The sequence below is a fragment of the Stegodyphus dumicola genome, chromosome 1, assembly GCF_044657685.1.
Source record: "Stegodyphus dumicola isolate Sdum_Otavi_A_Nest chromosome 1, ASM4465768v1".
Lineage (NCBI taxonomy): Eukaryota > Metazoa > Arthropoda > Arachnida > Araneae > Eresidae > Stegodyphus > Stegodyphus dumicola.
The window spans coordinates 287,633,578-287,644,489 of NC_140768.1; the positions used below are offsets into that span (position 1 = coordinate 287,633,578).

Genomic DNA, 10,912 nt, shown 5'->3' on the forward strand with positions numbered 1-10,912 from the left:
CGCGCTGGAAATAAAAATGTTTTCTTTTCCGCACAGTGTTGCCATTGCTCGCATCGAAATCGTTTAGTTTGTTAAGAAAAAATTATTTGAAGTGTTACAAATTATGAAATCGATAATAAAATTTCAAATCCAAATTAGGGCTTCCACATGCCCATATTCTATGGAAGATACATTATTCAAATTTTGATGGTTCTAGGTACCGTTGTTTTATTACAGTGCGAGAAACATGCATACATTCCTGCAGATTCTTCATTATTTAATTTCTTTAAATGTAATGCAGAGCGATAATATATGGTGGCAACAGTTTGAAAAGTGAAACAATGCTTGTCGTGAATCAACGCAAAATGCCAAAACGAAATTAATAGTCCTTCCTGCGCGTTACTTTATCCTGTGAGCCGTTAAGCTAATCTAACTACATTTAATTTCATTTCAACATTACTTATTTAAGTTAAGCCCTCCTTTGGACTTTAAAAAAAAGGACCATTAATTAGCTTTAATCGGCAAAAGAGACAGGAGAAAGACTGTTCCATAAATTCCATAAATTGCCTTCATAGGAGGCAAAAGTGGCCCATCTATTAAGTACCTCCATAATAAAGTGACCACAACGTCTGGCCTTTGTAGCGGCCAAGCCGAAGTCGGCTGAGGGCCCGCCATTGGTTAAAAAAACTGCAAGAGAATTTTTCATAACTCTAAGCGGAAAGCTTCATAATAGATGATTCTAAAAACCAAATAATACGTCCCCACTGATTCAAAGGTTGCGGAAAGCGTCGGATTAAAATGGTCATCGAGACAGGAGCACCTGATGAGCGGTGTCGAGTTCATTTTACTGATAAAATATAGGTTTTCATAAGAAAGTGATTATATGCTGCAGTTTGTAGGAAGGCAAACGCATGCAGTAGTCCTAACAATAGTGTCCAAAGACAATGATATAAAGGTGGTGGACTCATCGTATTGACATGCGCCATTTTAAACAGCTGGACCTAACCTACAGACCTTTACCGATGTACCTGCGATAGCTGAAAGATACTGAAATGGTGGTGGTGTGGTGGTGTATTTAACTATGGCAAAGCACACTAGGGCTATCTGCCTAAGGGAAGGGATGCCTTCGTGGAGGGCTTTCTAAGGGAAACTGGCTCGTATACACGTTACACATGGGGAAAACCACGAAAAAACCCATGCAGCCAGCCCGTTCGCGGGATTCGAACCTCGAACCGAACTACCAATGTTCAGCGACTTTACCGCTCGGCCGCTGGTGGGCGGATACTGAAATGAAGCTGTTGACTCACAAATGAAAAGTTTTCGAGATGCAGGTTAATGGTGATTTCTTTCTAATAAACGGTTATGGTGGTCCCCACAGCTTTGACTTCACAGTATATTGAAAGCTAAGAAATTGAAAATTGGCGTGAACCACAAATTCTCCTTAAACCCGATTGACTTTGTGAGGATTTGTCTATTTATTTTTGACTAATAGCTAATTTTGAGTTAAGTAACTTTTCTGTCGCTGTCCGTTTTCACTCACGCTTTTCATGCCAGAATGTAAATAAAATAGCGAGTGTCTAAAGGACTAAAGGAGAAGAAGTGCTATTTAAGTGAAGGTTTTGCTGATTTTAGAGTGCGTTCTGTCTACTTGAAACCATCATTATCATTGTCATTATAAGGGCACAGTCTCGATACTCCTAGCCATGTTGTAACAGTGACTAAACAGTGATTTGAATCTGTGGTGCTGAGTGTTCTAGCCTTTAGACTTGTCTCGCCGCTTTTCTACAAACCAGAGCCTTCCTGCGCGTTACTTTATCCTATGAACCGTTAGCCGTTAAGCTAATCTAAGTACATTTGATTTCGTTTCAACATTACTTATTTAAGTTAAGCCAGAAATCTTGGCTTATGTTAGTCCAAGAGAGGCCGTCTGTGAAGATCTTTGAGTTTGAATAAAAAGGTCTTATATACCCTTCTTCTGACTTTTGTAAGATAATTCTTTTTACAGTCTTTTTAGAGCTCATTAATGTGTACTTCCTATGCATACTAGACGCCTATAACTTAAACCTGATTGAATATATGTGGAACACCGTCTGACATCAATTTGCATCATAGTGCCTTTTCTTGTTTTTTAATTTTGATCATTAGTTTACACATATGTACTCCTAATAACTCCAATATAATTCAAAAGTCGGTGTTCAAGGTATGGTAGAATTTCCATAAATCCAATCTAAATGTGCCCTGGAATATGAAATTAATATTAAGTTTTCTGAGTTAAAAAATATGTGAATTTTTCATTCCTCGAATTCTCCGCCCACCAGCGGCCGAGCGGTAAAGACGCTGAACACTGGTAGTTCGGTCCGAGGTTCGAATCCCGCGAACGGGCTGGCTGCATGGGCGTTTTCGTAGTTTTCCCCATGTGTAACGTGTATACGAGCCAGTTTCCCTTAGAAAGTCCTCCACGAAAGGCATCCCTCCTCTTAGGCAGATAGCCCTAGTGTGCTTTGCCATAATTAAATACACCACACCACAACACCACCTCGAATTCTCCCCCCCCCCTCTTCAGTTTCGGCTTATCGATATTCGATTAAATCTAACACCGTTTCTTTGCAAATGTGCATTACAATAGAATTAGATTTTTTAAACTTAGGTATAAAACGGAGAGGGAAAGCATATCTATCCCAGAAAGCGAAAAAATATAGAGGACGAAAGGAAATTAAGAATTCTCACTAAAGCGGAAAATTAACTCTCCAGTAATTTTTCCTCTGGGAAAATCGCGTTCGAAATAACAAAGAAAAAAAACTTTCACAGCTATGGCCTTGAAAACTGTAGATAAATCCTATGAGTTTTCAAATAATTCAGAACACAAATCCGAAAATTAAGGAAAGAGGGATCGGGATAAAAAAGGGTTGTGTGGGAAATAAAAATAATGGCAGATGTTCATTTGTTTACAGCGAAATCATTCAGCTTACTGTTCTGAATAAAAAATAAAATTCACGATTAGCAACCGGATATAGTAAACTGTAAGCGGTAATTCATTTCTGAAAATTTTTAATGCTCATTTTATCGGATGTTAAAAAGAAAGGTTTAATCGTCTGGAACACATTTTACAGCTGGGAAATGTTGAAAACTGCTACACTGAATAATTTAAATAAACAAAATAAATTAATGCTGAGCAGGCTGCTAGACTAGCATTTTTTTATGCAAATTTTTAGAATCTTTATTTTTCTTAACTTTTTGAAATATTGGACCAGATTGGTAACCATATAAATGAATAACCCAAATCTGAAGTTTTTCAATGTGATTAAAGCGGAAAAAAAGAAATATATATATACAATGGCTCACACAATAATATAAGACACATTTCACAAAGAAAATCAAATTAAGTGATTACAGCAACAACAATAAAAATTAATCAATCGAAATTAATTGTTAGATTTAAAAATGCTTAATATTTAATTTCGAGAGTAATTTAGACTTTTTTTTTTTTTTTTTGATAAAAATAAGAATATAAATTAAATAATAGTATAATACAGAGTACAAAATAATGCTCAAGACACTAATTAAACACTTACTGTTCCATTAAATGAAGATAAAAAAAACTCATTTTATTAAAAAAATTTCTAAATATTCTTTGGAATATTTTTTAATTTAAAATAATCATATTGAAATCTTTTTAATATTGATTCAACTATTTCTGATTTAATTTTATCCACGCTCATCTTATATTACAAATTTCAATTGTTTCAAAACAAACAACTTGTTTTCGAATTTTATGTTCTATTTTTAACCAAATGTGGTTTATTTTTAACCAAATGTTACTGATGGCACAATGAACCACGCTCTTTATTTAAATATTTTAAAGATAATTTTAAATTATACGCCCAGAATTTGGATACGGAAACAACTTTATTTTTTTATCAGGATAACGTTTCAAAGCACACGGCCCTCAATGTTTTCCTTTCGAGCGTCAATAATTGTCCACAAGTTCTGAAAACGCTACCTCAGTCACCAGATTTAAACCCAATCTGGGAAGAATTAGAAGTTATACAAAATACAACACTAAAACAAAAACCGAACTAAAAACAGTAATGATGGAAGAATGGAGAAACATTGATGCAGATATTACACACACACACACACACACAAAAAAAAAACTGGTAAACTCTATGCCCAGACGTTTGAAAGCTGGCAGAAATACTACAATATTTACTAATATGTGCGGATTACTTTAAAGCGTACGAAAACTATTGTGAGGTAACTTTTCTGTTACTTTTTTATTACTGATTTTCCACAAAAGAAAGTTTTAATATGTAGCAATATTTCACTGAAACTCGTTAAGTGTACGTTCACTTTTGTGAGTCACTGTATATTATTAGTCCAAAGGGATTTGAGTCCCGAAGGACTATTACTTTCGTTTTGGCATTTTGCGTCGGACTCCTATAAATGTCGGTTCACTTTTCAAACTGTTGCCACCAAATGTTAGAGTCCTGCATTATATTTGAAGAAATTAAATAATGAAAAATCTGCATAAATGTTTGTTTATTTCTCACATTGTAATAAAACAACGGTATCTAGAGCCATCCAGTTTTGAATGACGTAATCCTACTGCGAATATGGGCATCTGAAATCCCAAATTTGAAATTTGGAATTTGTTTTAATATCGATTTCATATTTTGTAAAATTTTAACGAATTATTGAGTAACAAACTCAACGATTTAAAAGCGAGCTATGGCAACACTCTACGGGGGATAACCTTTTTATCTCTAGCGCGTCGAACTGTGTATGGGAAATTCTAAAGATATGCTCATCTTAAAATTATTTTGCGACATTGCTATTGAACTAAGTTTTATGGTTTAAGTGCAAAGAACATGATATTCAATGAATAAAGGTAACACACAAAACGTTAAAAAAACGCCCCTTTGGACGTAATTTAAAATCTAAAACATTTCAGATTTTTTTTAGCATTATTATTAAAACCTGCTTGACTGGTTTGATATCAGTTATAGTTGATATCAGTTATTCAAAACGTTTTCGGTTAATATATATATATTCGTTCTCTCTGACATGAATTTAACTAGTTTTTTTCCTGCAAGAATATTCTGTTTCTTTCATTTCTTCGTAAGAATTCCTTCCAATAGAACTTTTGGAGAAATGTCATATTTCTTTATACTTTCCTTCAATTAATTCACATTAAGATTTACATCCGAAGAATATGGAAGAGTTTTTATGACTTAGTTGTATGAGCAACCAACAAACGAACATTTAATGGCTGTATATTTAGTATCCTTATCATGATAGAGGAATGCACTTTGCATTCCACGTTTTCTTGCAGATATTTTCAATTTATTTAAGACTGTTTATATATTTATACAGATCGCCTTGTTTTCTACAAATCTGGAAACATAACATTGTTGCAGTGCGATAAACCTTTGCTTACCATGAGTTCTGCGAAAGTCAGGCCTGTTTTTCTTGTTTTCTTTTTTAAAGAAGAATTTCCGTCTTGTTGACTTGTATGCATTTGCCCTAACGACTCCTCTGGCAGTTTCAGGGTAAACTTCTATCACAAACTGTTCTATATTCCTTGCAAGTTTTACAAATACTAATTTTTGGGTGTTGTTCGATTTTTCGTGGGAAAAAACTTGGATTCTTTTGTATTAGCTTGGAACGTGATCCAGATATTAGTGCATTTTCATCAGTTTCTCAAAATTTCGATTGTTGTATAGAAACAAAATATTGAACACTGTTTTTATTGCTATAAATAGCATTTAGTTGCTATAAATGCTAAAAATAGTTAAGTCAAGTTCCCCCCCCCATAATACTCAAACCATTTTAAAATGATGAATTGTTTTATTTCTAACAAAATTTATGGTTAATCGTACACATATTCATATCAGATAGGGAACTCTTAATACATTTCAGTCGCCAAATTCTGCTGGTGACGAATTATTGTCCGCCACATTTTAGTTCGACATCATTTTTACAGTCTTTTAGAATTTTGTGATACACACGTCGAACGTGCTGTCAGTTACACCACGAAGACATGTGGAAAAGAGGGAGAAAATACATTACAAATTGATATTTTCCATATATAGGCACTAATTCTTGTGATGTATTTACATTTAAAATAAAAAAAAAAAATATCAAAAGAAACATCGTCTGCAAAAACATCTCAACAGAACTTTCGGGTGACGCTAGGAAGGCTGGAAAAATACCTTATATACTCCCCCTTTTAAAGGGCTACTGGGTTTTTAGGGGACCCAGTCGCCAAATCCTAGGTGGGGAGAAATTATCATCCAGTTTTAGTTCGGGTGCCACTGTAGAGACATTAGAATTTTTTGGAAGCAAGTAAGATGAAAAATTAGCAGCTGCCTTCGCCGGGAATCGAACCATGGACCTCTGGAATACCGACACAGCACAGCGTGCAGAACCACTGCACCACGAAGGCACGCTAGGAAAGCGGGAGAAATACCTTATAACCTACAATAACCACCTTTTCTATTGAACATCTTACTCACTCGTATGAGTGGTGGTTTTCAAGAGTAACCGTTTCTGAAGTTCCCTTGTAGCTCACTAGATGGCAATGAAGATACATAAGCCAATCAAGAAACATAAGCCATTAGTTGTATAGAAATTCGTCTTCAAGAAAATAAGCCTCAGCCATCGAAGACAACATCACGAAGATGTGCACTCTGCAGCACCAAGAAATGCCTGTAAGAACAGTGTGGGAATGCAGCACATGCAAAGTTGCACTCTGCTTGAAAAAGAAAATTTGTTTCCATGAGTACCATAGAGACTGATTTCTGACACTAACCACCAGAAGTGGTAATTTTTTTCATCCATCTTGGACAAAATACGTGTAATTGTCGCAAATAATTTCATTGTAACATCTGATATAGTAAATAAAACAAAGAGTTTTGCTGAAAAAGTTAATTGCCTCTTCCTGCTCCTCAAAGAGTTAAATTCAATTCTAAAATATACACCTGTGGAATTTGCTTACAATAAAAAAAATGCGGAAAAGTTTCCGCAAGAATAGAGTTGCTACAAAATTGCCAAAAGAAACAATTGTTTTCAATCTGTTCGTAAAGTGATAATCACAAAATTTAAAGGCGGGACGTTAACTCGGAGGGGGGGAGATCCTGTAAGTAAATTTATTGATTCATTTAAATGATAAATACCCTATTAAAATGCAGAATAAGTATGCAATAATATATTTATATCGAATAAATAATTTTTTACAGGCCAACTTTCTTTTTCTTCTATAAAAAATCGTTAAACTGAGCCAATATTGTTGCGCTAATACACAAGTACCAACTTGAAAATACTCTGCGAAAAGAAGATAAGTGCTTCATGGCCGAAACCAACCTTCAACTAACTATTTTATTTGAAGAAAATAATCTGTAGAACTGGCAGAATACAGAGATTTTCTTAGAATTTAGTAGCTTAAACTTTCCATTTGTTTGCTCGAAAATGACTCTAAGGCTTAGCTGAAAGAAACGAACAAACAAAAAGACTCTGCGTTTTATAAATAATATCAAAAGCTTATGTGCAATATTTGGCGAATATAAATGCTGAAGTAACAAATTCAGGTTGGATTTTTTATCATGTCAAGAGTAAGGGGATATAAAGATACCACAAAATTATGAGGACTGTTAGTCTCCAAACAACATTTTGCGTTGAAACACTAAAAGCGCTGTATCACTTTTCAGATTGTTGCCACCAGATATTGTCGTTCTGTATTATATTTAAGGAAATTAAATAGTGAAAAATATGTACGAATGTCTGTATGTTTTTCGCACAGTGGAAAAACGAGATCCATCCAATTTGAAGCCATCCAATCTAGAGCCATCCCATTTTGAAGGACGCAATCCTCCACCCGAATATGAGCATCAGAATGCCCGAATTTGAAATTTGTTTTATTGTCTGTTTCATATTTTATAAAACTTTAAAGAATTTTTGATTAACAAACTCAACGATTTCAAAGCAAGTAATGGCAACACTGTACTGAAAAAAACATTTTGATCTCCAGGGCGCGAAACTTGATCTGTATTTTTGTTAGAGTTATAAGGTATTTCTCCCGCCTTCGTGGTGTAGTGGTCAGCACGCTCGACGCGTATTCGAGAGTCCCGGCGAGCGCATTGTTCATTTTTCACGACTCCTGCTTCAAAACACCTATTGTCTCTACAGTGGCGCCCAAACTAAAAGGTGGTGAATGATGATTCTTCACCATCAGGATTTGGCGATTGGATCCCCTAAAACCTCAGTCGACCTTTAAAAAGGGGGAGTGTATAAGGTAGTTCCCCTGTCTTCTAGCATGCCTTCGTGGTGTAGTGGTCAGCACGCTCGACGCGAATTCGAGAGGTCCGTGGTTCGAGTCCCGGCGAGGGCATGGCTCATTTTCCATTCTTCTGCTTCGAAATAACCTAATGTCTCTATAGAGTCATGGCTGAAAATCCAGCCTTGCATAAACTGGTTGAGAAAGGAATAAATAACTTCATTTTTCAGCAATTTTAATAATTTGCGTTCATTTACGGATCACCACACTAAACAAACACAGATATACTAATTAAATTATTAAATATTTATAAAAGTTATTAATAATATTAAAAGTGACAAAGAACACCGCTGTAACTCAAACACGAAATAAGAATATTACAGAAAACTATAACAAAGGGAGAAGCGGTGCTTACGTTAAAGCTAGTTTATAAGAGGATGTAGAACATTAAATTCATAAATTTGAGAACGTTGACATTCGAAGAAAATTATTCTGAGAAAAATTATTGCTTCTAAATTATGAAACGTTAGGAAAAAATGAGGTTAATATTGTTTGAAACTTCTCTTGCTCCATGACGTTTGTTTTTCATGAAAATAGAAAGATGCATTTATTTTAGTATCAATTAAATGAATGGAGGTTTCAGTAACTTCTCGAACATAATCAGACCGTTAAGATAACCTGAAAGACAGCCATTGTTATTCAAGACAATAAAATGTGTTTTATCGTCGGATAGAATCTTAATTTATTTCATTATCAATTCTCTAGAAATTCAGCGCCGTTCGTTGGATCGTAAAAAGTATTAGAGGTCGAAGACTTGGCCTTCCAGAACACTCACATCTGCACTCAGCAGAAAATAAGAGATTTGGCCTTGGTAAAGAAAATCCACTAGCTATTATCCAAGGCTGCATCTTTAATGCAAAGGGGGGAGAGAGAAAGAAATGGTTCAATGATGTCTAAAATATCTCAGCCAGGAATTGTGGCTGAAAACGGAGTAAAAACTAAGTTTAACAGGAAATAAAATCAGGTCTATACTTAACAAAGTTCAGGCCCCGACCAGTACTTCTGTACTGGTGGTTCGACTTGGCTAGGTTTTAATCCCAGGCGAACGGGCTAGCTGCAGGGTTTCTTTTCGTGGTTTTGCCCATTCGTAACGCGAATACGAGTCAGTTTCCCTCAGAAAGTTCTCCACAAAGGCATCCCTCCTCTTAGGCAGCTAGCCCTTGTGGCTTTACCATATTCGAATAACCTTACTTAACAAAGTTCAGAATGCGCTGCATCGGAAGAGTATTTTTAGCATTATATTTGTAACCTTTTTTTTTTTTTTTTTTTTTTTTTTTTTTTTTTTTTTTAATGAAAGCATTTTATGCACAAAAATATTTCCCTTTCTTGTTCTTATATTGAATATTGCTGCTTGCGCAAGGGTTCTTAATAGATTGAACGCATAAATAAAAAGAAATATATCAGAACTCTGGAATTTTCCTACAAGTGTTCACAATATCACGCAATATTATCAGTAGTTATACTTCAAACTACTAAAATTAGCGCATCTTAAAGAGAAAGCTAATCTCAGTTCTGATGGAAATAAACAACTCGCAACAACAATAACTAAGCAATTTCAAACAGACGCTCTCTCTCCGGCCTTTTATAGTTTTCAACTGATCGCCAGAAATTTCTAGTACTTTTAGCTTCTCGAGACTGACAGACAGACAAAACAGACAGATGTCTTGTTTTGCACCCGCTAAGTCATTTTGCACCGATGAGCGAAAAATCAAGCTTAGGTGCGAAGAAAAGGACATAGAAAGAGAAACAATTTCATATTTCAGAGGAGAGTAAAAAAGAACTTCATACATTTTGTACGAGTTCTAAAGGCTAGGAAGAAAAGATGGGACAAAATAAAATTTAAAATAAATGGCTCAAAAAATAATAGAGGAAAAGAAAAAAAAAATAAAGGGCCAAAATAAAGGTTTGATTTAGATTAAGAATTATAAAACAGAGTGGAATGTAATTTAAAATAATGTTGCATGCGTACGGGTTCGTTATGAAATGAATGCACAAGTCCGATGAAAAATGAACAAAAATTTATTATTATTACAACAAAAATGCTTAAATTTTCTCAAATTATCATGCAGTATTACAATATCTCACAGTAGTTATCTTTTAACTACTCAAATGTCCAATAGAACGTAATTCAAAACAGCTAAAGAAAGCTAATCCGCGAATTCGAATTCGCTACAATCAACAAGAGCAGTTTTCTAAATAACAACAAACTAAGCAACTACTAACTGAGATTTTTTCCTCCTTTTATAAGATTTTAAAATCACGCGCTAGAATTTTCCAGTACTTTCTCGAAATCAAAAAGAGATATTTATTTATTTAATGCACGCGCTCTTGTATTTTCAATTTTCCGACTTAGCTTTCTTTTAATATTCGTCACGTGCTGCACTGCGCGAGAAATAAAACCATTTAATTTATAATTGAACTAACATTAGCTTTTTAAATACCAAATTCGTAACACTGCCCCCTTCCCAAGGACTGCACGTCCCGGGCAAAAATCAAAAAGAGATGGACAGGAAGCCAAACTTACAACTGAGGCATAAATGCAACTGAGGCATAAACAACTGAGGTATAAACATTACATTACAATAAATGTAATAGATAACT

The 10,912-nt window shown here is 34.8% G+C and overlaps 1 non-coding gene across 1 annotated transcript; it reads left to right on the plus strand.

Annotated features, from left to right (window-relative positions):
- The first annotated feature begins 8,292 nt into the window (after positions 1-8,292).
- Positions 8,293-8,365, plus strand: TRNAS-CGA (transfer RNA serine (anticodon CGA)). Its single transcript has one exon. It is a non-coding gene; the product is annotated as a tRNA-Ser (tRNA).
- The last annotated feature ends 2,547 nt before the right edge of the window (positions 8,366-10,912 follow it).